General features: G+C 42.1%; 1 long non-coding RNA gene and 1 other non-coding gene across 3 annotated transcripts in view; both read left to right on the forward strand.

The window, feature by feature from the left end:
* The first annotated feature begins 10,571 nt into the window (after window positions 1-10,571).
* LOC118631002 overlaps window positions 10,572-27,340 on the forward strand; it is a 42,909-nt gene continuing 26,140 nt past the window's right edge. For both annotated transcript variants that reach the window (XR_004959716.1, XR_004959718.1), the window contains exon 1: window positions 10,572-10,692. This is a non-coding gene — a long non-coding RNA (uncharacterized LOC118631002). The remainder of the gene's footprint in view (window positions 10,693-27,340) is intronic.
* On the forward strand, window positions 23,503-23,633 carry LOC118622554. Its single transcript, XR_004958087.1, has one exon. It is a non-coding gene; the product is annotated as a U11 spliceosomal RNA (small nuclear RNA).

A 27,340-nucleotide genomic window follows, 5' to 3' on the forward strand; every position in this document is an offset into this window, starting at 1 on the left:
ATTTATTGATGGGCAGCATTCTGGCAGGTGTGAGTTAATATTTCATTGTGGTTTTAATTTGTATCTCTCTGATGATTAGTGATGCTGAGCATGTTTTCATATGTCTATTGGCCATCTGTACGTCCTCTTACAACTCAGCAAAAAGAAGACAAACGATCCAATTAAAAAATGGGTAAAGGTACCTGGCTGGTGTGATTCAGTGGATTGAGCGTTGTCTCATGGACTGAGAAGTCCTGGTTTCATTCCTAGTCAGGGCACATGGTCCAGTTTGTGGCTCAATCCCCAGTGGGGGACATACAGGAGGCAGTCAATCGATGTTTCCCTCTCACATGGATGTTTCTATCTCTTTCTCCCTTCCACGCTCTCTAAAAAAAAAAAAAAAAAAAAAAAATCAATAAAAACATACTTTAAAAAAATGGGCAGCCCTGGCTGGTTTTGCTCAGTGGTTAGAGCATCGGCTCTTGGACCAGAGTCTCGGGTTCGATTCTGGTCAAGGGCATGTACCTCGGTTGCGGTTCCAGTCTTGGTCAGGTCGTGCGAGAGGCAACCAGTCGATGTGTCTCTCTCACATCAATGTTTCTCTCTCTCTCCCTCCCACTCTATCTGATGATAAATGAAAAAATATCCTCAGGTGAGGATTTAAAAAAATAAAAATGGGCAAAGGACCTGAATAGACACTTCTCCAAGGAGGACATACAGATGGTTTCTACATTTTTAAATGGCTTAAATCAAAAGAAGAAGAATATTTTGTGATACATGAAAATTATATGAAACTCAGATTTCAGTGTCCATATGTAAAGTTGTATTCAAACTCAGAAATGTTATTTACATATTGTCTATAGCTGCTTTCGTGCCACTATAGCAAAGCCAAATGGTTGCACTAGAGACTGTATGGTCTGCAAAGTGCAAAGTATTTACCAACTCCTGCTTTATATCCTTACGTGTGGTATTGATCTTTGCCATCTTTCCCATTCCCTGGGGCGTGGTATTTGTTTTTATTTTCTATCTTGATTTGGGAGAAGGGATCTTCAGAAGCTTCTCTTTGGCCTTTTCCACTATAATAGCCCTCACCCACAGGCCACCCACCCATAGGCCAAGGAACCAAGGTAGGGGGTGTGGCGATTCTCAAGTATATCAATCTCAATTACACACTCAGGAACTGTGAAAATGGACCACTGAGTGGGTCCATGTAAGCTGGACTTTGGCCAAGATTCCGTTTATTATCTGTCCTCTTACACCCCAACTTGAACAAGGGGGACATATAATCCTTCAGGTCTCCAGGTATCAATGTCAACAAGAATCCTCAGAATGTTTTGTTTTGTTTTTTTTTTTAATCCTCACCCGAGGGTATTTTTCCATTTTTTGTACAGATAGAATGGGAGGGAGAGAGAGGAAGGGAGAGAGAGAGAGAAACATCAATGTGAAGGGACACATCCAGTGGCTGCCACCCGCACGACCAACCAGGGCTGGGGACAAACTGCAACCGAAGTACATGCCCTTAGCGGGAACCGAACCCGGGTCTCTCCGGACCGCAGGCCGACACTCTAACCGCTGAGCCAAACTGGCCAGGGCCTCAGAATGTTTTATTTCTCTTTCTCCACTACAGTTGCCCAATTAAAGTGCCAAAGGTCCCTTTGGTGAAGGACTGGGGGAAATTATTATTATGTATACTTGCAGAGTGGTATTGCAGAGTTTTTTCTCCTAGGAAAACATCCTCCTCTTCTGTCAATGAATTCTGGGTCTAACAACTGGCTCAGAACTAGAAATTGGACAAGGGATCATGGCTTTTTATTGGATGATTTCCGTCAGCCTCCTGGTAAACCATCTTTTATTTCTTCTGACAGTACAAGCTGACAGTACCTGACTGCCCAGCTAGGCTCACTGATAGCAATGGGATGATACCTCTGTAAGAAAGGCCAGGTGCCAGCTTTTATATCCTCACCCGAGGATATTTTTCCATTTTTTGTACGGATAGAGTGGGAGGGAGAGAGAGGAAGGAGAGAGAGAGAGAAACATTGACGTGAAGGGACACATCGAGTGGCTGCCACCCGCACGACCAACCAGGGCCGGGGACAAACTGCAACCGAGGTACGTGCCCTTAGCGGGAACCGAACCCGGGTCTCTCCGGACCGCAGGCCGACGCTCTAACCGCTGAGCCAAACTGGCCAGGGCAGGTGCCAGCTTTTAATCACCAGAAGATTGTGGGGGTGGGGGGATGAGGGGAGTTCAAGTATCATAATGAGCAGCAGGGTTGATGGGATGGCAGCCATGCAGGCCTGACCTGCAGAGTTATGGAGATGACTGTTGGAATACGACATCTCTAAGGACAAAATCTCTGGCTGGGTTATGCTGTTCCCCAATCCTAGCTAGAGTCTAATGGCCAGGAAAAAGTAGGGAGAAGATTCTGTCTTGTGAGAAGAGGTTTTTGCATTGTCTTAAAACAAAAGGGGAATGTTGGGGGGGGGGGGGGCTAGTTTTCAGTGTTCTCTGTCCTCCCACTTTCTCAGGAGATAAGAACCCCTTTGTAAGCTACTAGAGAATTCCTCTGGATTTCAAAATTGTCTTTCAGTTGTTTGTTAAACACCCTCAGCTTTTTATTTTCTTTTTTGTAAAATACCAATGGAACCTGGCAATGACCTTCTTCTATGGTCTTAATGTTTGTGTCCCACAGATCCATATGTTGGAATCCTAAACCCCAAGGTGATGGTGTTAGAAGGTGGAGCCTTTGGGAGGTGATTAGGTCATGGGGTTGGCGCCCCTTGAATGGATTAGTGCCGTTGTATAATGGGATTAGAATTCACCAGCTCCCTAGCCCCGTCATGTGAAAACACAAGAAGAAGAATCCGTCTGTGATGCAGGAAGTGGACCCTCACCAGACAACAACTCTGCTGGCACCTTGATCTTGGGTTTACGAACCTCCAGAACTGTGAGAAGTAAATTTCTGTTGATAAGCCACCCCATCTTTGGTACGTTGTTATAGTAGCTTGAATGAACTAAGACACTATTCAATCCTATTGCCCTTATAATTCCTATTTCCTCAAACTTCTCAAAAACCTAACACCTCACACCAGCTAGTGTATTTCTTCCCACTGGTGTGCCATTCCAGTTCACCCAGAGAGTTCTCTAAAATTCTAACTCTGTTCATATCCGTTTAGGTTTGTCCTCTTTTCTCGAAGTCTTGCCATCCCGGCCTCACACTGTGTTTTCAGCTGGGGCTATTATCAGATGTGCCGCTCCCACTGTGACCTTCACACTTATTTCCTGAGCACAAACACACAGGTTTCACCTCTTTAAACAAAAAACATATCTTTTCTTAAATCTCTACTCTGAGCTCTTATTTATAGAGGCCATTGCTTCATTAAAAAGTCATGACAATGTATTTGGTCCCAGGACTCATCTGTTCCATCACAATATTTTTCTTCAGTAACTTTACTTTCTTCCTTTCTTTTTAGAGTATAACTTTGTATGGAGCTGTGTTTGGCACATTTTCCACTTTTTGTGTGTGGAAATTTCAATGGGTCAAGTTCTTCCTAAACAAGCTATTTACAGGGGCTTGGATGAGAAATATTCTGGGGTCATGATCTAGAGTAGTAGAAATTCTAAGGCACAGAGAGTTTGTGTTGGAATCAGTTTTGTTTTTGTTTTTTTAGCCTTTATTTCTTTCCATGGTCAGATGCAAGGATACTCACATGTAGTTTCTCTCCTCTACCCTGCTTCAGTTACAGCTTCCTGCAAAAGTGCCTTCTACCCCACCTTCTCTGCTTCTCCTACGTTTCATTTCCACTGGCTCAAACAAGGGAATGTGGTGTTTCTCATCGGTGTAAACCTCTTACTCTGGAGAGCTGAGATCTCCTGGTGTCTGAGATGTTCGGCTGCAGAGAGTGTTATCCTGTGCCATTTCTTTTCCCTGCATGTGGCAGACCTTCCCCAGAGTCCAGACTCAGGGATGCATTCTGGGTAAAGGAGTTTACACTTGTGTTTCTGAGTCTGTCTGTGGCTTTTGGTGACACCTGCGAAGATGAAAAGCAGAGCCAACTCTCCCGTTCCCTTTCCAAACTAGGGGGCTCATTGAACCTCGGCTATTCCAACTTCCTAACTTTCTAAACCATAATACTGATCTTTGTCAAGTCTCTATGACACTGGGCTCAGAAATTCCAAGAGGGAACTCAATAAAATCTAAGGAAGCATCCAAGTATACTAAGTCATACTGCAGTGTTGTTCGAAATAAAACGCTGTCTCAAACTTACAAATATTTTTCACTTTATAGAGATGGCATACCACAATGAACTTGGTCTCTGCTCATGTTTGACTAGTGGAATAAAGCATAGAGTTTAGGAGAACAGTTTTTGGAATGAGGAAGTTCTGGGTTCAGGTAGTTAGGACCTTAGGCAAATCATTTCTCTAAATTGCCATTTCTTCATCTGTCAGCACTCAGGACAGACAGAGACTGGGGGAGGGCCAGGGGGAGTGAAAAACAAATGGGTGCACTAGAAGGAAAACATTTTAAGATGACAGTTTCATCAAAATTATAATTTGATCAAAAATGATTATTTCCTGGGACTCTGTGTCTAGTGATACCTTTCACATACCAAGAAGGATGATTTTTGTTCACTTTATATAACTTGAAGCAGGTCTTTTATGAGGAGATTAGATCATATATGTAAATCACTCAGCCCACAGCCTGGTACAAAGCAAGTGCTTGGTAAATGGCATTGTTTGTCAGAATGGAAGGACAGGGGAGTTCCATTGGGAGTGAGGACACTACACTGTAGAATATCAGAAACCATCCGGGGCTAGAAATACATACCTCTGGGGATAGCATCACTGTCCTGATCTTTAGTTAAATTGCCTTCTCGTCAGGAGCCAGTTTGGCTCAGCGGTTGGAGCATCAGCCCTCGGACCAGAGAGTCCCGGTAGGGTTCCCGCTAAGGGCAGGGCACGTACCTCGGTTACAGTTTGTCCCCAACCCTGGTTGGGGTTGTGTGGGTGGCAGCCTGTCAATGTGTCTCTCTTAAGTCAATGTTTCTCTCTCTTTCTTCCCCTCTCTCTCCCTCCCTCTCTATCTGAAGATAAATGCAAAAAGGTCCTCGGGTGAGGATTAAAAAAAATAAAAGCACGCTAACTTCAGACAGAGAGACTTGAGTTCTCAACACAGTTCAGCCATTTACTAATTTTGGAATTTCAACAAATTACTTGACCTCTCTGAGTGCCAGTTTCCTGTTCATAGTAACACCTGTTTCATTGGTATTTAGGGATAAATGATTGGTTTATATTAAAATTCCCAGGACTTGGTGGCACTAGTTCTTCTCTATCATCATTCTATGAAAGTGTTACCTCTGTGCTCAGCTGGCACCGCTGCTCTCTGCAACGCTTCTGCTCCACGGAGGGAGACTGCAACTGAAAGGGTTATTAATCCCTCGAAACCCTCTGATCACAGATAAACTCATTTCCCGATCCTGCCACGTAAGCCACTGATTTGGCTTTGATGACCGGATCACATGCTGAGGACCACATTAAGGTTGTCACTCAAAGCTGTACTCTCGATCAAAGTTCTGAAGTGAGGCTTGCTTCTGCCCACACACTCTGGGGATGGCACCAAACTGCATGATGGATAAGATAACAGACCCCCACGGAGTCATCTCTCTCAGATCAAGGTCTTAGTCTCCCTGCTTGAAAAGTGAGAACGTCACTGCTGGAAAGTGATCAAAAAAAAAAATTATAATAAAATAGATCCACATTAAAGTAAAAAAAATACAGAAAAATTATTTTTTAATATAAATTTTCTATTGAAAGGATTCGCTTTCAACCAATCAAAACAATTAAAAATTTATGGTAGATCTTGTCAAACAAGCAGAACAGACGTCGATTGATACAAGGAGATTTAAAACTTTGTTAAAAATTTCAGAAAACTCTACATACATTCTACTGGGGAAAAGTACAAATAAACAAAACATATAAATGCAGAACTGCTGTAATCCCACCTACCAGAAGAAAAGCAAATTGGCAAATATTCCTTGCATACTTTTTCTGCATATTGTTATATAATTTTAAACAAAATGAGTTCCTTTCATATAAACTGTCACCCAAAATAATGTAATTTCAGTCTTTATTATTGACTACTTAGTTTGTTTCTGAATTTTTGCTTTTATAAACTTACAAAACAGGAATGACTGTAGAGAATGACTTAGGAAGAAAAAATGGAGGGGGAGGACCAAAAATTTTTCTGAAAAATGGACAAAATTGCTTCGAGTTATATAAAAGGGAACAAAAATCATCCTTCATGGTATGTGAAAAGTATCACTACACACAGAGTCCCAGGGAATAATCATTTTTGATCAAATTATAATGTTGACGAAACTGTCATCTTAACTAAAATGCTTTCCTTCTAGCACACCCACTTGTTTTTCACTCCCCCTGGTCCTCCTCCAGTCTCTTCTGTCCTGCGTGCTGTGGCGGTTCATTCTCGCCACTTCCTGCCAGCCTAAGCACCTCCTTCATCTCCTTTCTTCCTAGAACATCTGCCATGCTAATTTCTATCATCTGCCCTCCTCCCTCCAGGCTGCTGAGCTCTGCTGGAGAAAAATCGTACAACTTGTGTCACTAGGTGTCACTAGGCATGTTTGCTCTCCAGCCTGGACTGGCCCCCTGTGCCTTTTGTCTTGTCCCTCTTCTGAATCTCCACAATTTGAATATCCTTCCTTTTAATTGCATGGCCTGGATTACTGTCCTCCATCTCAATAAGCCTTGGATTCTCAGTTTGTAAACTAAGAGTAATATTAGTTACCTTGGGCAGGAAGTGGAAGTAAGAATGATGTTTCTAATATACTCAGAAACGAGAGGGAAAAATATTTTCTCCTGAGAATTAAACTAGGAAATTCCCAAACAATGAAGGTGACTGCATCTATGGTTTGTAATTCAAAAAGTTGTCTGTCAATGTGTGACAATGGTTTGGAAATGCACGAAACTCTAAGCAGAAGGAGGGCAGCGGTAGTAAACAGCCTACAAACTGGAGACGTGGAGGCTTGGTAGACAGCAGGTTCCACTTGGGGTGTCCCCAAGGCTCCTGGCCTCAGCTTCAGGGCTTTTGCCCACCCACCCAAACTATTGGAGGCACTTGGTATATTCATTTTATTTTGTCAGTGTTCAACTTTCCTTCCCCTCTCACATTTAAGAAAAAATTATTTTACTTTTTAATTGACTTTAGAGAGGGAGGGAGAGACAAAGAGAAACATCGGGTTACCTCCTGTGCCCAACTGGGGATTGTCCCCATAACTTAGGTATGTGCCCTGACCGGGAACAAACCTGCAATCTTCCAGTGTATGGGACAATGCTCCAGCCAACTGAGCCACTCCGGCAAAGACTATTAATAACATTTTAAATCTTCCTGAGAGCTTAGCCTGAGCACTCCAGTCCTAAGCATGCTGTCTTACTGCCAGAATGTTCCCCGTCACATGGTGGTGGGGGGTGGGGGTGCTGATCCCCAAAGCTCTAGGAATAACTTTATTCTAGGACTGAGGATTTATGTTCTAATGCAGCACTAATATTTTATTTAGGATTTTTGGATCAAGAGTCATAAGTGAGAATGGTCCACTGTTTTCTTTGAGCTATATTTGTTGGGTATCAGTACTGTGCTGGCTACATACAAGGAATTAGAAGCTTTTGCTTTTGTTTTTTAGGCTCTGAAACAGTACCTCAGAATTCATTGGCCCTCAAGGCCTGGTAAATTCCCCTGTGGAAACATTAGAGAGTAGCTCCTTGCTCTTCTTCCCTGCTTCTCCTGTGACAGTTGGTCTGTTTAAATTGTATAATTCGAAGTCCATATTGTCCTAAAAAGTATTTCTTTCATCCAGATTTCCTAATTTATTTGCTAAAACTGAGAAAAAAGTCATCTCCTAAGATAATTGTTCTTTCCTTTGCATCTGGAGTTAATTCTTCTTATTCCATATTTTGTATATTGTGCTTTCTCCCCTTTTTCTTAGTTAACAGCTAACCTATTTATTTTCAAAGAATTAGTTACTGGATTTATTGTTTTAATTCTATATTTTTTATTTTATTTTTAATTAAAAAATTTTTAATATGTTTATTAATTTAAAAAAAAATTTTTTTTAAAGAGAAAGAGGAAGGGAGAGGAAGAGAGAGAGAAACATCAATTCGAGATCAGAACATCATTTGCCCCCTCCCCTGCATGCCCGCAACTGGGATCGAGCAGAAGCCCAGGCATGTGCCCCAGTTGGGAATAGCACCAGCAACCCCTCAGTGTACAGGATGATTCCCAACTGAGCCACAGTTGTCATCAATTTCTGTGTGTGTGTGTGTTTTGTTTTTTTTGTTTTTTTTTAATTGTGATCAGATGCTATCCATATGGTTCTACTTATTGGAATATATTAAGATTTTCTCTGAGGCCTAAAATATGGCCAATAGTTGTATGTTCTAAGGACACTTGAGAAGATGTAAGTAATCTCTGTGCAGAGTTTGATATAGTAGATCTACCACATTTATTATATTTGTAGCTCTTCTTCTTTTTTTTTTAAAATTTTATTTTAGCCATCTCCTCTGTGTATGTAGTGCAGTCAAATCTCCCTCTGCCTCTGTCCTGTATGGACATTTGTGATTGTACTTTGGGCCTAACCAGATAATCCAGGTAAATCTGCCTATCTCAAGGTTGTTTATTTAATGACATCTGCAAAAACCCTTTTGCCAAATGAGGTAACATTTATAAATTCCAGGGATTAGGACCTGATATCTTCAGGGGCTACTTATTCAGCCTACTGCAGTGCCCTAGTAAATAAAACTCACATGGTAACCAATGAACTGAGGTTTTTGTGTTTGTGTTTTATATATATATTTGTTTAATATCATGAATTCTGAGTTCATAGATTTTTTTTTTTCTTATTTTTTAGAGGCGCCCACCAGCAGTGGAAGGGAGGGGAAATGCCCGGGTCGGGGAGCTCGGAGCGATCCGGCGAGTGCACCATCAGGGTGCCAGAATGCTGCGGAGGACTCGGAATCCATGGATTTTAACATACTTAATGTGCTTGCTTGCATCCACTGTATTCATTATTCTTTTTAATGGTCAAATTGTCCACTCTTTGGCCAGCTGAAACCCTTCGAATTGACTTGTCTTTCCGCGCCACCTCCCCCAACTTTATTGAGACATAATTGACACATAACATTGTGTGAGCTTAAAGTGTATGTGTTCATTTAAAACACTTATGTATTGCAAAATGATTACTACCATGACATTAACTAACACCTCTATCACCTCACATAATTCCCATTTTTTTGTGGTGAGACCATTTAAGCTGTACTCTACTCACTTAGCAACTTTCAAGTATATGAAATACAGTATTATTAACTATAATCACTATGCTCTACATTAGAATCCTTAGAACTTATTCATCTTATAACTGGAAGTGTGACCCTTTGACCAACATCTCCCCATTTCCCTTTACTCCCTAATCCCTGGTAACCACTAATTCTACTCTTTGTTTCTAAGAGTTTAGCTTTTTTTTTAGATTTCACATATAAGTGAGATCACATAGTATTTGTCTTTCTCTGACTTATTTCACTTAGTATAATGCTCTCAAGATCCATCCATATTGCTGTAGATGGCAGGATTTCCTTCTTTCTCATGGCTGAATAGTACTCCATTGTGAAAAATAACATAAATTGAGCCTTTTCAAAATGGAGTCAGAGCCGCAATTCTACAGGAACTGTCTAGCATGTCTTGTTCCTTGAATCTTTGTGCTGGGGCAGACCTTTACATTGGACTAAAACCAACATTCTCTCTCTCTCTTTTTTTTTTAATCCTCACCCGAGGACATTTTCCCATTTTTTGTTCAGACAGAGAGAGAACAGAGAGAGAGAGAAACATCGACGTGAAGGGACACATTGAGTGGCTGCCACCCGCACGACCAACCAGGGCCGGGGACAAACTGCAACCGAACTACGTGCCCTTAGCGGGAACCGAACCTGGGTCTCTCCGGACCGCAGGCGGACCCTCCAACCGCTGAGCCAAACCGGCCAGGGCTCTCCCCACTTTTGTTAAGCCGTTTTTGAATTGTGAGGTTTTATAACATTTCTGTAACCTTAAACTCCGTATCTATTGTTTCCTTAGTGGTACAGTTCATTCAAAGCTTATTGCCATTTCTTTTGCATCAGTTTCCCATTTTACTCGCCTATGGTGATTAATGTTCAGCAGTGTGCAATATAGATAGATGGAAAGGTTTTGAATGAATGAGAACAAAGGGCTCGGAGGGATTCTCCCCTTCTCGCCTGTTAGAACACAATTGGCTCCCAAAGGCGATTTTTGCAGCCTTGGACCATTTATTCTCACCACCTGAGATCACTGCCAAGTTCTTCTCAGAGCCTGAAATTTCACAAACTTGCGCCACTGCGACACCTCTTGGCGGAAGAGAAGGACGTCGGCGGAGGGGAGGTGCAGTGCGGTCCTCCCGCCCGCAAGGGGCGCTGGGGCTACACGACTGCGGCGCAGGGGAGTCTCTCTCGCTGCCGCACGTTCCCCTGACCCCGCGCCGGCGCGCGCACTGCGGACTCCGCGTAGGGGTTGGTGCCGGCGGCGGATCGTGCCGTCAAGGGCTTAGGCCGAGGGCGGCCAGCCTTCCCTCTCCGCGGCGTCTCGGTCTCGGTGCGCCGCCGCGGCCCATGGGGAGAGTCGGCCTGGCGGGCCGGGTAAGTGGCCTGGACGGGAGCCGGAACGGGAGCGTCTCTCCGGGGTGATTTGTACCGTGGCTTTCGGCCGCGCCGCCGTGGGGCGGGAGGTCTCGGGCTGGTGGCCCGAGCCGCCTGCGCCCGCGGACCCTGGGGCCCGGCGACCCCCTATTCCCCTTTGCGCCCCGCTGCCACCTTCCTTTATTTACCTCGGGTCACCGGGCCTCGAACTCTTCCTCTCTTCCATTCTTCCTTTTCCGTCTGTTTCCGTCTTCTTTAGACCCGAGGACGTTTTTCTCTCCCCGCTGTCGGTCATGTTTTGAAAAAGTTTCCCGGCCCCAAGACCCCGGTAGCCAGACCCATGTCACCCGGGCCCAGCACACTTGCACCCGTCCCAGGCCCACGAAGTGGAGAGAAGTTGTTTCCTTTCTGGGGCCGCAGAACTCGATGTCCCTCAAAGACGAGGGGTTTACCTGGACAGCTGAAAGAAGACGTGATTCCGGTGTTACCTCGGCCCTTGTCCTTGCAAAGCGCTGTTTTCGCTCTGGTGTTCAAACAGCAGGCATTTTTTAGAGGGTCACCTCTTGTCCAGACCATATGTTATGAACAGCAGATGGAAGATGATTGAGATTCTATCCCCGCTCTCGGAGTTTGGTCTCTGGGGACACAGTCCTAACAACCCATGCCTGGGTTGATCCGAAGGACCAGAGCGAGGTCTGGAAAGGCTTCCAAGAGGGAGTGAGGCTTATAGTAACTGAGTCGTGGAGGTGTTTTGTTGGATGTGCAAGATGGGTAGAAGGTTCCCTACCATACCTGCAGTTCCCCTAGCGCATCTGGGAGCTGCAGGTAAGGCCAGGGGTAGGTTTGAGGAGAGGTAGTCAGGTCAGATCAAAAGGTTCTTTGAGAAGTCAGCAAAGGGGAACCAGCTGTGGAAGGTACTTATTGCTAGAACCAGACTAATGTATAGAAAATATATTCTGGATAAGGGCAAATTTGTGACTATACACAGGTAGATGAAGACTGTATCTCCCAGCAGCAAGTGGAGTTTTTATTTATTTTTATCTTTTCACTGGCTTCAGAGAGAGGAAGGGAGAGGGGGATATAGAAACATGCACGAGAGAGAACATCGATTGGCCACCTCCTGCATGCCCCCCACTGGGGACCAGGCCCACAACTCCGCAGATGGGGAATCCAACCTGCCACCTCTTGGTGCATGGGAAGATTCTCAACCACTGACCCACACCGGCAGGGCAGCAAGTGGAGTTTTTAAAGGATGCAACTCAATTTCCGTATTTTTATGGGATAAAGACCAAAGTCATTTTGACTATAATAAGGATATTCAGGGACTGTATTGGTTAAACCGAGAGTGTTTTATTTTTAGAATTTTATTAAGAAATGTGTTGCATGCTGTTCAGTTTTGAATAAATTGTGAGATAGACAGAAATATAACCTGATGTTCTAGAAGTGTTAACAGTGAAGAGCTATTATGATTGTGGAGCTCTGTGATGACTAAGGATGGCCTTAATGGGAAATAAAAATTGAGGGAGTATTGTTGAGTGTTCCCAAATGTAACTTTATAAAGTGGATTTCTTTTTACCTGGTTTGTTTTAAATTATGTTCATGGAACAGATGATCCAGGGTTAGTAATTGCTTATCTTTCATAATAGTAAATCTGTGGTTTAGGTATTTTAGGGGGAAAATAATTTATATAATCCTCATTTCTTTTAATTTTCTTATTTTTTAAACGTTTTTATTGATTTTTTTTAGAGAGGGAAACATCGATGTGAGAGAGAAACATCTGTTGGACTGTCTCCTGCGTGGCCCCTACCAGGTATCCAGCATGTGCCCTGACTGGGAATGGAACCCAGACCGCTCAGTCTGTGGGAAGATGCTCAATCAATCCACTGAGCCACACTCACAGGACTTTTCTTTTCATTTTAAAGTATAAACGTTCATGGTAGAAATCAGAAGGGAACAAGCTAGGATTTTGCCTATAGCAGGGCAAAAAAAAAACACTAGATGGTTCTTATTGTGAATAGCTGATAAAATAGTAGTTATAAATATGAATTAGACAATGAATGGTAGATTTTATTGTATTTTTCCAGTGAATAACTAGTTTATTCTGTTTATGTTTATATGCTTAATCAATTCTGTTTTATGTTTAAAATACTCATATTTATACCCTGTCTGCGTCTGGGATATGCTGAAATACATTTTATTTTTATTAAATTTATTGGGGTGACATTGGTTAATAAGATTACGTAGATTTCAGGTGTACATTTCTATGATACATGATCTGTATATTGCATTGTGTGCCCACCACCCAAAGTCAGATCATCTTTTGTCACCATATATTTGGCCCCCTTCACTACCTCCCCCACCCTCTGGTAACCTGTTTTTTGCGTCTGTGAGTTTCCCTTTTATAACCCATATATGAGTGAAATCATATGCTTTTTAGCTTTTTCTGACTGACTTATTTTCTTACCATGATATTCAAGGCCCACCCATGTTGTCGCAAACGGCAGTATTTAATCTTTTTTATGGCTGAGTAGTATTCCATTGTATATATGTACCACATCTTTATCCAGTCATCTATCAGAGGACACTTTGGTTGTTTGCATGTCTGGGCCACCGTGAATAATGCTACAATGAACATAGGGGTGGATATATCTTTACAAATAAATGTTCTCAAATTTTTCAGGTACATACCCAGAAAAGGAGTTGCTGGGTCATACAGTAATGCTATTTTTATGTTTTTGAGGAACCTCCATACTGTATCCCATAGTGAATGTACCAGTGTACATTCCCACCAGCAGTGACTTGAGGGTTCTCTTTTCTCCACAACTTCTCCAACACTTGTTATGACTTGTCTTGTTGATAATAGCCATTCTAACAGATGTGAGGTGGTATCTCATTTTAGCTTTTATTTGCAGTTTCCTGATTGCTAGTGAGTTGAGTATCTTTTCATATATCTATTGGCCACTTGTGTATCTTCTTGGGAGAAGTGTCTGTTCAGGTCCTCTACCTTTTTTTTAATTGGATTGTTTGTTTGGTGTTGAGTTGTGTGAGTTCTTTATATATTTTGGATATTAACCCCTTGTCAGAGCTGTTTGCAAATGTCTCCCATTTGGTTGGTTGCCTTTTTGTTTTGTTGACATTTTTATTTTGCTGTGCAGAAGCTTTTTAGTTTGATATAGTACAGTTCATTTATTTTTGCCTTTACTTCCCTTGCCTTTATGGTTAAATTTTTAAAGTCTTCTCTAAGACCAAGGTCCATAACTTTAGTATCTATGTTTTCTTCTGTGTAATGCGTTGTTTCAGTTTTCATGTTTAGGTCTTTGATCCATTTCGAATTAATTTTTGTACATGGAACAAACTGTAATCTATTTTCATTCTTTTGCATGTGGCTTTCCAGTTTTCCCAGCACCATTTATTGAAGAAGCTTTCTTTTCTCCATTGTGTGTTTTTGGCTCCTTTGTCAAAAACTACTTTGCCCATATATATGTGGTTTTATTTTGGCATTCCCGTTCTGTTCCATTGGTCTGTGCATCTCTTTTTCTGCCAATACCATGCTGTTTTGATTACTGTAGCTCTGTAGTATAATTTGAAGTCAGGTTAGTGTGATACCTCTGGTTTTGTTCTTTTTTTCACAGGATTGCTTTGGGTATTGGGGGGTCTTTTGTGGTTCCATACAAATCTGATAATTTTCTGTTTTATTTCTTTTTGAAAATCACATTGGGACTTCCGGTCAAGATGGCGGTGTAGGTAAACGCGGTATCGCGTCCTCCCACAACCACATCAAAGTTACAACTAAACTACAGAACAACCATCATTCAAAACCGCCTGAAATCAAGCTGAATGGAAGTCCTACAACTACGGAATTTAAAAAAAAAAGCAGCTACATCCAGACTGGTAGGAGGGGCGGCAGCGGCATACAGGGAAGAACTGAGCTGTTTGGCACTGGAGCGAGGGCTGGAGAGGGGGCTTCCTCGGGGACAAACGTGCTGTAAGAGGCCTTTGTTCCTTTGGTGAGCCCTTCCTGGGGGCGGCAGACAGCAGCCATATCTGGGACTCCAGCAACCTGGCTCACACTGGTAGCCCCGCCCTGCTGACTCCCTGAGGCCCCGCCCCGCCCCGCCCTACACAACTTTCAAGCCCACCCAAGCTGTTGCCACTTGCTTAACCATAGGATTGGCCGGTCTTGGATCCTGCTTCAGGTTTTTCCTAAATTCTTTCAAACGAGCAGCATCGGGTCTCAGCGAGCCCCATACCTCTCATTAAGTAATACACAGAAACAAACACAGGGAGGCAGCCAAAATGAGGAGACAAAGAAACAGGTCCCAAATGAAAGAACAGAACAAAATCCCAATAAAAGAACTAAGCGAAAGGGAGATAAGCAACCTAACAGATACTGAGTTCAAAATACTGCTTATAAGGATGCTCAATGAACTTAGTGAGAACCTCAGTGAACTTAGGGAGGGCCTCAAGAGCATAAAAAAGGACCAGTTAGAAATCATGGATACACAGTTAGAATTGAAGGAGGCATTAACTGAAATAAAGAATAATTTACACAGCTTCAATAGTAGAGTATGTAAATCTAAGAAGCAAACCATCGATTTGGAATATAAGGAAGCAAAAAATCCCCAATCAGAACAGCAAAAAAGAAAAAAGAATCCAAAAAAATGAGGATAGTGTAAGGAGCCTCTGGGACAACTTCAAGCGTGCCAACATTCGCATCTTTGGGGTGCCGGAAGGAGAAGAGAGAGAACAAGAAATCGAAAACCTGTTTGAAACAATAATGGCAGAAAACTTTCCTAACTTGGTGAAGGAAACAGACGTACAAGTCCAGGAAGCACAGAGAGTCCCAAACAAGATGAACCCCAAGAGGCCCACACCAAGACACATCATCATCAAAATGCAAAAGGTTCAAGACAAAGAGAGAATCTTAAAAGCAGCAAGAGAGCCCTGGCCGGTTTGGTTCAGCGGTTAGAGCGTTGGCCTGCGGTCCTGAGAGACCCGGGTTCGGTTCCCGCTAAGGGTGCGTACCTCGGTTGCAGTTTGTCCCCGGCCCTGGTCGGTCGTGCGGGTGGCAGCCACTCGATGTGTCCCTTCACATCGATGTTTCTCTCTCTCTCTCTCTGTTCCTCCCTCTCCCTCCCACTCTACCTGAACAAAAAATGGAAAAATGTCCTCGGGTGAGGATAAAAAAAAAAAAATGAGAGAAAGGCAGCTAGTTACCTACAAGGGAGTTCCCATTAGGCTGTCAGCTGATTTCTCAAAAGAAACTTTGCAGGCCAGAAGGGAGTGGCAAGAAATATTCAGAGTGATGAAAACCAAGAACCTACAACCAAAATTACTCTATCCTGCAAAGCTGTCATTTAGAATCGATGGACATATAAAAACTTTCCCAGACAAGAAAAAGTTAAAGGAGTTCATCACTACTAAACCGTTATTATATGAAATGATGAAGGGTCTTTTTGAAGAAAAAGATAAAATGTATGAACAAACAAAATGGCAATGAATACATATCTATCAACAGTGGAATCTACAAACAAAATGAACAGGAAGAACAGAAACATTCTCATAGATACAGAGAACATTTTGTTGGTTGCCAGTTGGGAAGGGGGTTGGGGGAATGGGTGAAAAAGGTGAAGGGATTAAGAAGCACAAATTCATGGCTAGGCTGACAAACCTCAAAGGGAAAGGGGTTGGGGGGGTGGGAAGAAATAAACCAAAGAACTTATATGCATAACCAATGGACACAGACAATAGTGTGGGAAAAGGTGTGAGTGGGGAGGAGGGGGTCAATGGGGGAAAAATGTGGAACATCTGTAATACATTTTACATCCAACAATAAAGATTTGAAAAAACAAACAAACAAAAAAAGAAAATCACATTGGGATTTTGATAGGGATTGTATTAAATCTGTATACTGCTTTGGGTAATACAGACATTGTAACTATGTTGATTCTTCTGATATATTAACACATAATATCTTTTTGTTTCATTGTATATTTTTCAATCTCTTTTATTTATTTATTTCTTTATCCTCACCCAACGACACTTCTTCACTTTTGTTCAGATAGAGTGGGAGGGAGAGAGGAAGAGAGAGAGAGGGAGACATAGAGGTGAAAGGGACACATTGAGTGGCTGCCTCCCGCACGATCCCAACCAGGGTCGGGGACGAATAGCATCTGAGGTACTTGACTGGAATCGAACCCGCAACTCATTGGTCTGAGGGCCAACGTTCTAACCGCTAGCCAAAACGGCCAAGGCTCAATCTTTATTAATAACGCTTTGTAGTTTTCAGTATATAGGTCCTTCACATCCTTTATTCCTAGGTATTTTATCTTTTTTTTTTTTTTGCAATTGCAAAAGGAATTGTTTTTGGGTTTTGTTTGTTTTTTTAATTTCATTGTTAGTATATGGGAATGCAGTGGATTTTGAGGGGATGGAGTGGTTAATCCTCACCAGAGAATATCTTTTCCATTGAATTTTTTCGACATACTGGAAGGAGGTGGGGGAGAAATATCGATGTGAGAGAGACACAATTGGTTGCCTCCTATACACGCCCCAACTAAGACTGGGGATCAAACCTGCAACCCAGGTGCCCTTGACTGGGACTCAAACCCATGACCCTTAGGTACATGGGGCTGATGCTCTAACTACTGAACCACATTGGCCAGGGCTGCACTGGATTTTTGTCCATTCATTTTTGTATCCTGCAACTTGCCCATACTTGTTTATTGTTTCTGATACAGTCGTCCCTTGCCACTTTGCACTTCGACTTTCGCAGCTTCACTCTATCACGGTTTTTTCAAATATATTCATTAAAAAGTTGATCGAGACAGTGAAAATGATACAGCGCGTGCTTGGTTGTCTGAATCAATTATACACCCCTGTATTACAGTTACAATTAAAATTACTGTACGTATGGACTATAGGCCTATGTATTCGAGCACCCCAGGAATCCTTCAACGCCAGGTGCAACCGCTAGAGTCTGGAATGGATTAACCACGATAAACGAGGGACTACTGTAGTTATTTGGAGGAGTCTTTAGGTTTTTCTAGATACAGAATCACGTCACCTGCAAAAAGTAACACTTTTACTTCTTCCTTGCCAATTTGGGTACCTTTTATTTCTTTCTCTTGCCTGATTGCTCTGGCTAGGACTTCCAGAACTATGTTGAATAAGAGTTAGAGTAGGCATCCTTGTCTTGTTCCTGATTTTAGAAGAAAAGCTTTCAGTTTTTCACCATTGAGTGTGACATCAGCTGAAAGTTGTATATGGCCTTTCTTATGTTGAGGTAATTTCCTTCTAGTATACCCATTTTATTGAGTGTTTTAATCATAAATGAATATTGTATCTTATCAAATGCTTTTTCTACATATTATTTTTATCCTTTTGTTTTGTTAACGTGGTGTATATTACATTGATTGATTTGCATATGTTGAACCATCCCTTGTGCCCCTGGAATGAACTTCACTTGTTTGTGACATATTTTTTTAATGTATTGTTGTATTCAATTTGCTAGTATTTTGTTTAGGATTTTTGCATCTGTATTCATCAGAGATATTGGTCTGTAGTTTTTTGTGTGTGTTATCCTTGCCAGGTTTTGGTATTAGGGTTATGTTGGCCTCATAAAATGTATTAAGAACTGATTGGCCCTGGCTGGTTTGACTCAGTGGTTAGAGTGTTGGCCTGTGGTCCAGAGAGACCCAGGTTCGGTTCCCACTAAGGGTGTGTACCTCAGTTGCAGTTTGTCCCCGGCTCTGGTTGGTCGTGCGGGTGGCAGCCACTTGATGTGTCCCTTTCACGTCGATGTTTCTCTCTCTCTCTTCCTCTCTCTCCTTCCCACTCTATCTGAACAAAAAATGGAAAAATGTCCTTGGGTGAAGATAAAAAAAAATATATATATATATAAAAGAACTGATTGGGTTGCAGCCAAGGTCTCCAACTCCCTCCTCCCTTGATATAAGAAAAGAATTCTGATAAACAGGATGTTCCAGATCACTACCCCAGGTATCCAGATTGAATCACCCTGGGAGTGGAGCCCCCCCTTGGTCTTCTTGCGGTTATACCTATGCAAATAGTCAAATCACATTTCCCTCTCCCTCTAAGGGCTGCCAGCCCCGCACCCATAAATCCCCTATATAACCCTGCCTGTTGGAGATACTGGCACTGACCCCGCCTTAGGAGTCAGCCCTGCAGGTAACTCTCCAATAAAGTTCTCTTGCCTGAACTCAGGTGTGTTCCTCCTTCGGCCAACCTTTCATTTTAGTGCCGAAACCCTGGAGGGGTGTCTGCCAGGACCTGCTGGATCGCCCTTTTCTCCCTTTACTCAACCCCCAGGCTTGATCTGCCTCCTGGCTGCCCCTCCTGGACCTGCCAAGAGGACACCCTCTCTCCAGGGCTCTCCACCCCTGCCATTGCCTACTCTACAAACACCACCAGCCTGGTTTCTCCTTTTACGGGTGAGTAACGGGGTCTCCTAGTCCGGGTCTCCTATCTTTCTGTCGGCTTCGGTCTTCAAAAGTCCTAGTGCTAGGCCAGGAAGACTCTCGACCTTCGGGTCCTGATCCTCACAAATTCAGGATGACCAATTTGTGAGTGATCCTCCTCTCTCGCCTCTCGGAGACTGGCCAGGGGAACGGGGACGCCCCTTCCCTTTGCCCTTCTCCTCCTAGGGACCCTCACACTCACCCTTTATAGCCTCCAACTCCACATCATGGGAACCTCACAGTCTCTTCCTTCGAAGGACACTCCATTGGGATGTCTCTTTTGGAATATTGACTCTCGGTTTTCGAGATGTAGTCAAACCCAAGAAACTCATCTTTTATTGCAATACTACTTAGCCCCAGTACCAGCTAGATGAGTCTCAGTGGCCCGAAAATGGCACTTTTGACTTGAACACACTTCAAGATCTTGATAACTTCTGTCAACGCTATGGCAGATGGTTGGAAATCCCCTACGTTCAGGCCTTCTTTACCCTCCAATCTTGCCCGTCTCTCTGTCAGTCCTGTACTACATATCAAATTCTTTTAGCACACTCCAAACCTCCTCCTCTAGCCGACTCTGAACTTCCCCACTTTGATCCTGTCGATCATAGTGTCCCACCATCAGCCCCATCTATTCCTCCTCCCTATGTCTTCCTCAGGACCCCATCCCCACCCCAAGATGTCTCCCTGCCACCTGGGGACCATTCGAGCTCAAAGTCAGAACCTGACTCCCCAGGTCTCCCCCCTCCCCGTCATACTCGCTCACGCACAGGATGGCGGGCCCCTCCAGCACCTCTCCTCCCCCTCTGAGAAGTAGCAGGCGCTGAGGGGATTGTCCAAGTCCACATCCCGTTCTCCCTCAGACCTGTCCCAGATAGAGAAGAAAGTAGGCTCCTTTTCCACCGACCCAGACACTTATTTGAAGGAGTTTAGATACCTAATCCAGTCATACAACCTGACCTGGCATGACCTCTGTATTATCCTCTCTTCTACCTTACTACCTTACTACCTGAAGAGAAGGAACAGGTCTGGCTGGCTGCGCAGGCACACACGGATGACCTGCGTAGGGCAGACAACCAAAAACCTGTGGGAGCGGCAGCTGTTCCCCAGGAAAACCCTAATTGGGACTATCAGGTTAGTAAACCTGGCAGAGACCTCTGTAACCATATGGCCACCTGCCTAAAACCAGGCTCCAGAAGGCCGTTCACAAAGCAGTTAACTATGAAAAACTCCGAGAAATATCACAAAGGGCAGATGAAAATCCAGCCCAATTCTTGGCCTGCCTAACAGAGGCACTCCTAAAATATACTAAAATCGACCTCAGCTCGGTCGAGGGGCCTATAGTTCTTAACACTCATTTTATCTCCCAGTCAGCCCCTGATATTCGGGAAAAAATTTAAAAGGCGGAAGAGGGCCCTCAAACCCCTCAACGAGATCTCCTTAGTATGGCTTTTAAAGTCTGTAATAACTAAGAACAGGCAAAGGCAGAAAAGGCCCAAAGAGATCAGGTGAAATTCCAGCCTTGGAGTCCTGTGGCAATATAAGGGCCCCACTTTCGCCCTGGTAGCCTATCTAATCGAAACAGCAGGACACCACTGTACGAAGCAGGCCAACCTGTTTCTGTGCTCTAGCTGCAGCAGCCCTTTTTGCCCAGGAAAGCTGAAAACTCACTTTTGGCCAACAGACTACCATTCTTTCACCTCATCTCCTAAAGGATCTTCTTTCCTATAAGGCCCTGGGACAGCTTTCCCCCTCTATGCTCCAGCTCTTACATGCTACCTTATTTGTTGTTTTTGCAACAGTAAATAGAATTGTCTTTTTAGTTTCTCTTTCTGAGAGTTTATTATATTGGTGTATAAAAATGCATCAGTTTCTGGTTGTTGATTTTGTATCCTGCTACTTTGCCGAATTCATTTCTTTATTTTTTAATTTATCTTTATGGTTGAAAGTATTATAGATATCCCTCTTTTTTTTCCCCATTGACACCCTCCTTCCCGCTCCTGCCCCCCAAATTCATTTATTAAGTCTTGTAGTGTTTTGGTGGTGTCTATGGTTTTCTATGTACAATATCATGTCATCTGTACACAATGACAGTTTTACTTCCTCCTTTCCAGTTTAATGCCTTTTATTTTTTCTTCTTGTCTAATCACTGGCTAGGATTTCCAGTACTATGCTGAATAAGAGGGGTGAAAGTGGACTTCCCTGTCTTGTTCCTGATATTAATAGAAACATTTGTAGTTTTTTCCCATTGAGTATGATGTTGGCTGTAGGTTTTTCATATATGGCCTTTATTATGTTCAGGTATGATCCATCTATTCCATTTTGCTGAGAGTTTTTATTATAAATGGGTGCTGGATTTTGTCAAATGCTTTTTATGCATCTGTTGATATGATCATGTTATTTTTATCCTTCATTTTGTTTATTTGATGTATCACATTTATTAATTTGCTAATGTACCATCCTTACATCCCTGGAATAAGTTCCACTTGGTCATGGTGTATGATCTTTTTAATGTATTGCTGGATCCAGTTTGCTAATATTTTGTTGAGGATTTTAGCACCTCTTTTCATCAAGGATATTGGCCTATAATTTTATTTCTTTGTAGTGTCTTTATCTGGTTTTGGAACTAGGATAATGCTGGCCTTGTAAAAAGAGCTTGGAAGTCTTACCTTCTCTTGAATTTTTGGGAATAGTGAGGAGGATAGATGTTATTTCTTTAAATGTTTGGTAAAATTTGCTCGTCAAGCCATCCAGTCCAGAGCAAAAATATATTTTTTGGAGTGCCGCAAAATTTTAGTAATTAGTTTGTGTACCATAAGATGAAAAATGTTGTAAATTGTTGCTCTAGGTCAGTATTAATCATTCCTTTTTTTTTTATCCTTACCCAAGGATATTTTTACATTTATTTCCAGATAGAGTAAGAGGGAGGGAGAGAGAGAGACAGACATCCATGTGAGAGAGAAACACTGATTGGTTGCCACCCGCACGACCCCAACTGAGGTACATGCCCTTGGCCGAAATTGAACCAAGGACTCTTTGGTCCACAGGCTGACGCTCTAACCATTGAGCCAAACTGGCCAGGGCAATCATTCCTTTCTTTGTATTCTCTTAGCATTTTACTTTTTTATCTAATATTACACCTTTAAACTTGTATTATACATTATGATTATGTTTATTAAATTGTCCAAATGTTAATTTAAATAAATGTTTTTGGTTTATTGTCAAACATTTTTGTGCCTATTGTTTTTTTTTTTTTATCCTCACCCGAGGACATTTTTTGCATAGAGAGAGAGAGAGAAACATCAATGTGAAAGAGACACATCGACTGGTTGCCACCCACACTACCCCAACCAGGGTTGGGACAAACTGCAACTAACGTTCGCACCCTTAGCGGGAACCATGCCTGGGTCTCTCTGGACCATGGACCAAAGCTCTAACCGCTGAGCCAAACCGGCCAGGGCTCCCATTGTTTTTTTTGTTTGTTTTTAATCCTCACTTGAGGACATTTTTCCATTTTTTTGTTCGGAGAGAGAGAAAGAGAGAGACATCGATGTGAAAGGGACACATCGAATGGCTGCCTCCTGCACGACCCAGCCAGGACTGGGGACAAACTGCAACTGAGGTATGCGCTCCTTGCAGGAACAGAACCCGGTTCTCTCTGGACCACAGGCCAACCTCCAACCGCAGAGCCAAACCAGCCAAGGCTGTTTTTTTTTTAAGCTGTGTTTTAGATGGTTAAAAGTACCATAAACTGATCTTTAAATAAATGAACTATTATAGCTAATAACAAAACTATGGATAGGGAAATGTTGATTGCCCTTTGAGATATTTAGTAATGGTCGGATAAGATAATGGTTTTCAGCTTATATTTAAAATATATCCATATTTTGCTACACATGCTTAATATTTGAGCTTGAGCAACTGAAGTCATAGTATCTAGTATAATTGTTTGAAGATTTTGTATATATAAAAACTTTAATGCTCTTAACTAAAAAAAGGAGATACCATAAGAATTATTTACTGAGAAGGTGAGAAATGGCTGCTTGTGGCAAACACTGTCATTGCCCACCCAATATCCATTCTCCCTTAATATTTTATTAATAAAATAACCTTGATTTTGTTTGGGGTGATACTGTACTTAGTTAAAAAACAAATCAACAAATAAAGTCTCTTTCCTGAATTGTAAGCAAAAGCTTGCTGGGGATTTATGGGCAAGTTTTTTCTGTCTGAGATTCCTGGAGTTTTAGCAGCCATGATGTGACCATGAGTCAACATTTGTCAAGTGCTTAGAAAAGCACCTAGCACGTAATATGTGTTTGTTAAACAACGGTGCAACAAGGGCTGTTATGAGTGGCACACATAGGGCACCTTGATTGCTCTACATGCGGAATCAACATCAGGAGATTTCAGAAGAATAATTTTTTGGTATCTGGGCAGCCAGTGATCATTGGTCCCAGTACCCATTAAAAGAAAAATGTGCATGGTATCAAGATTTATCATGCTCTGTAATTTATTAACACATAGTGATTTATCTTTTTGTCTTTTATGTATCTTGATTACACTTTTGAGAAAAGAAAATTATATATACCAACCGGCTTGAATGTATTTTTAATTTTTACATGACAACAATTTAGAATGTTATACACTCTAGCTTACAAATTGATTGAGTACACACTGCTTTCAGGCAGTTCCAGCCTGCCATTCCTAACTCATTTTTCCATTCTAGCCCTTTGTTCCATTGTTTAGTTAATCAGTGCCTTTGTTATTAAAAATACTTAATGGTGAGTTTCATCTCTTCAAATGTTATGTAAGGTCTGCAATGTGTAGTGTTTTTATTTGTGCATTTCTTAAAGGCCCAGGGTATGCTTGTTGAATAAAAGAATCTTCAGTTTTTGAAAAGCAATGTCTAGTAATATCATAACAGATTTGTTCAAATAATCTTTGCAGTAAAGGAAATTCAAAGCCCATTCCACCATCTGTGATGTCAATACCCATATTTGTTTCATTGCGAAGGGGTCTGGATAACGGTTCTCATCACTTTAGGGCACAACACCCACAACGTAGTGACATACAAAGCAACATTTGGTGACACATTTGGGAATTTTCTGGATGACACATACTTTTTTTATTTTTATTTTTTATCCTTATCCGAGAATATGTTTTTTTTTTATTTTTAGAGAGAGAAGAAGGGTGAAAGAGAAACATTAATGTGAAAGAAACATCGATCAGTTGCTTCCAATATGCACCCTGACTGGGGATTGAACCTGCAACCTAAGTATGTGTTTTGACTGGGAATCAAACCTGCAATGCTCCAGCCAACTGAGCCATACTGGCTGGATGACACTTTTTTTTTTTATTCCTCACCCAAGGATATTTTTCTACTTATTATCAGATAGAGTGGGAGGGAGGGAAAACAGAAAGAGAGAGAGAAAAACATCGATGTGATAGAGCCACATGGACTGATTGTCTCCCTCACGACCCAACCAGGGCTGGACATGAACAGCAACCAAGGTATGTGCCCTTGAATGGAATTGAACCCACAACTCATTGGTCTGTGGGCCGATGCTCTAACTGCTGAGCCAAACTGGCCAGGGCTGGATGACACATTCTTAAAGGATGCTGATAAAGGATCTTGGTTTACTTATTTAAATTATCCTCCCTATTCTTTGCTCTGCTGTTTGTAGCTTCCTCCTGTGTTTTTCCTGATCATACTTAAGTGTTTTTATCACATAAATATAACAAAGGGGGGGGGGGAGTCAATCAAAAGGAAAAGAAACTGTTTACTGTAACAGTCAAAGCTTTATTTTATGTTTCTAAACAGGTTTAGCTTCTCCAAATGAGGAAAAAGTATAAAAACTTTAATGTAAACTTATACTGTAGAATAGCGTATGCCTGTGGTATAGTAAGACCATACAGAATCGCCATTTGTTATAAGTTGCTTAATAACTATCAGTGGCAAAGCCATAATTATCTATGAATAGCTGCATTTCAGATTGCGCATACTGTCACAAATATATGTTGTGCAAGTTGTCTTGCTATTGATGGATAAGCGTGGATATTATAAAACCAGTAATGTGAATCAAGATTATGTATCACTTTGCAGAGTAATCAGAGATATTTAGACATCAACTCTGAGACACTGAGCCAATATCTTGTTTTGCTTTCTTAGGGTGTTTAGAGGTAGCATGGAGGATAGTTGGGAACTGGCAGGATAGGTATACCAGGTTCTATTTGACAACGATTTAGAGTAGCCCTTTGCATGTATCTCTACTCACTGCCCTATAACATACATACTTACAGTTATTCTTTAAAGTACTGTGTATTAAGCTGTGAGCTTCTTGAGGGCAAGGACCACAGTTCATTGATCATTTTGAAGAAAAGTTAATTCTGAGGAATGCAGTGGTTGATGAGCTCGCCTGGTATTTGTTTCTCTGTAGCTTATCATCAAAGAGATGAATGCACATATGAATAAGAAATAATTGTTCTACTTAATCAGTTATTTAAAGTGATGTTATTAATCAAAATCAAGGCTATGATTAGAAAGAGGTATGAAGGGGTTTCTGGGGTGCTAATAACATTATCTTGACTTACTTGGGTGCTAGTTTCTTGGGAGATGTTCACTTAACAAAATTCATCATCCCCTGGCCTGTTTGGCTCAGCAGTTGGAGCGTTGGCCCACGGACGAGGGTGGCCCAGGTTTGGTTCCCGCTGAGGGCGTGTACCTCGGTTGCAGTTTGTCCCTGGCCCCGGTTAGGGTCGTGTGGGTGGTGGTCACTTGATGTCTCTCTCTCACATAGATGTTTCTCTCTTCCTCCCTCTCTCCCTCCTGCTCTGAGGATAAATGCAAAAATGTCCTTGGGTGAGGATTTAAAAAAAAAAAAAATCATCATGATATGTAGTCTTTTCATTTAGGCATTTTTCTGTATATATATTTTGATTTTAAAATTTACATGAGAAGACATTTAATCCACCCCTACCCAAGTCTTAGGAAATAATCCTCAAGAGATATTGATGCGTTATACTGTGCTCCTTGTATCTCCCTCTGCTTCAATCCTATCTCATATTTTAAATGACCTCCCATTTATTTTATAAAACCTTGTTTAATCTTGGCAGCAGTTCTCAACCTGTGGGTCACAACCCCTTTGGGGGTCGAATGACCCTTTCACAGGGGTCGCCTAAGACCATCAGAAAACATATTTCCGATGGTCTTAGGAACCGACACACCTCTCCTCTATCCATCTCCAGACAGGTCTGCCCACATGCAGATACACCCACATACAACATGAGGAACTGTATTAAAGGGTCACGGCATTAGGAAGGTTGAGAACCACAGCTTTACACAGTTTACAGCCAGCCTAAGGTAATCACCTATCCTGACTGACAGTTTCTTACAGATGGCTTCTATGCTGCTCGTGTCGGTTCTTCCTCTTTCCCGGCCTATATGGACAGGTCTCCTCGTTTGAAACCTAAGAATTACTGCTTCAGAAGTATTTAGCATTTGAAGTACTCAGAGTTTTATAATCTGCTAAATTTTACCCTAACCTTGAGTGCTAAGTGTTATCTCAGAAATAGAGTCCTTTTGCCCAGAATTCATCTACCAGGGAATTTTCTTTGACTACAATTTCTTTTAAATTTTTTTTCTTTATTCATTTTAGAGAGGGAGGGATAGAAACATTGATGAGAGAGAACATCGATTGGCCACCTCCTGCATGCCCCCCACTGGGGATCGAGCCCACAACCTGGGCATGTACCCTGACCAGTAATTGAACTGGCGACCTCTTGGTGCATGGATTGACACTCAACCACTGAGCCACACCGGCCAGGCTCCAGTAATTTCTTTTAACCAGCAATTTTCATACTTCTGGTCACAATGGTTGCAAACCAATTTAGAGACTCAAACTAGAAGGTAGTAGAACTAAGTAGGGTGGTTTCAGTGAAAGGGGAGTGTGAACTTGAGGTGGTTACTGTTATTAGGTCTAGTTGACTTGAGGTGGAGAAGGCTCTAATTTTTTTAATGTCATTTTGGGTGAGGGCAAAGATTGCTATAGTGTGATTGCCCATATGCATATTATTATTATTGTTTTAATTAGTATTTTCTGTTAGTGGGTAGAATTGAATTAGTAGAGAAGTGCCTGCTGGGCCTTCCATGGTAGAGGGTAGTCATGAGTAAT

Source organism: Molossus molossus, unplaced genomic scaffold (genome assembly GCF_014108415.1).
Source record: "Molossus molossus isolate mMolMol1 unplaced genomic scaffold, mMolMol1.p scaffold_m16_p_1, whole genome shotgun sequence".
Lineage (NCBI taxonomy): Eukaryota > Metazoa > Chordata > Mammalia > Chiroptera > Molossidae > Molossus > Molossus molossus.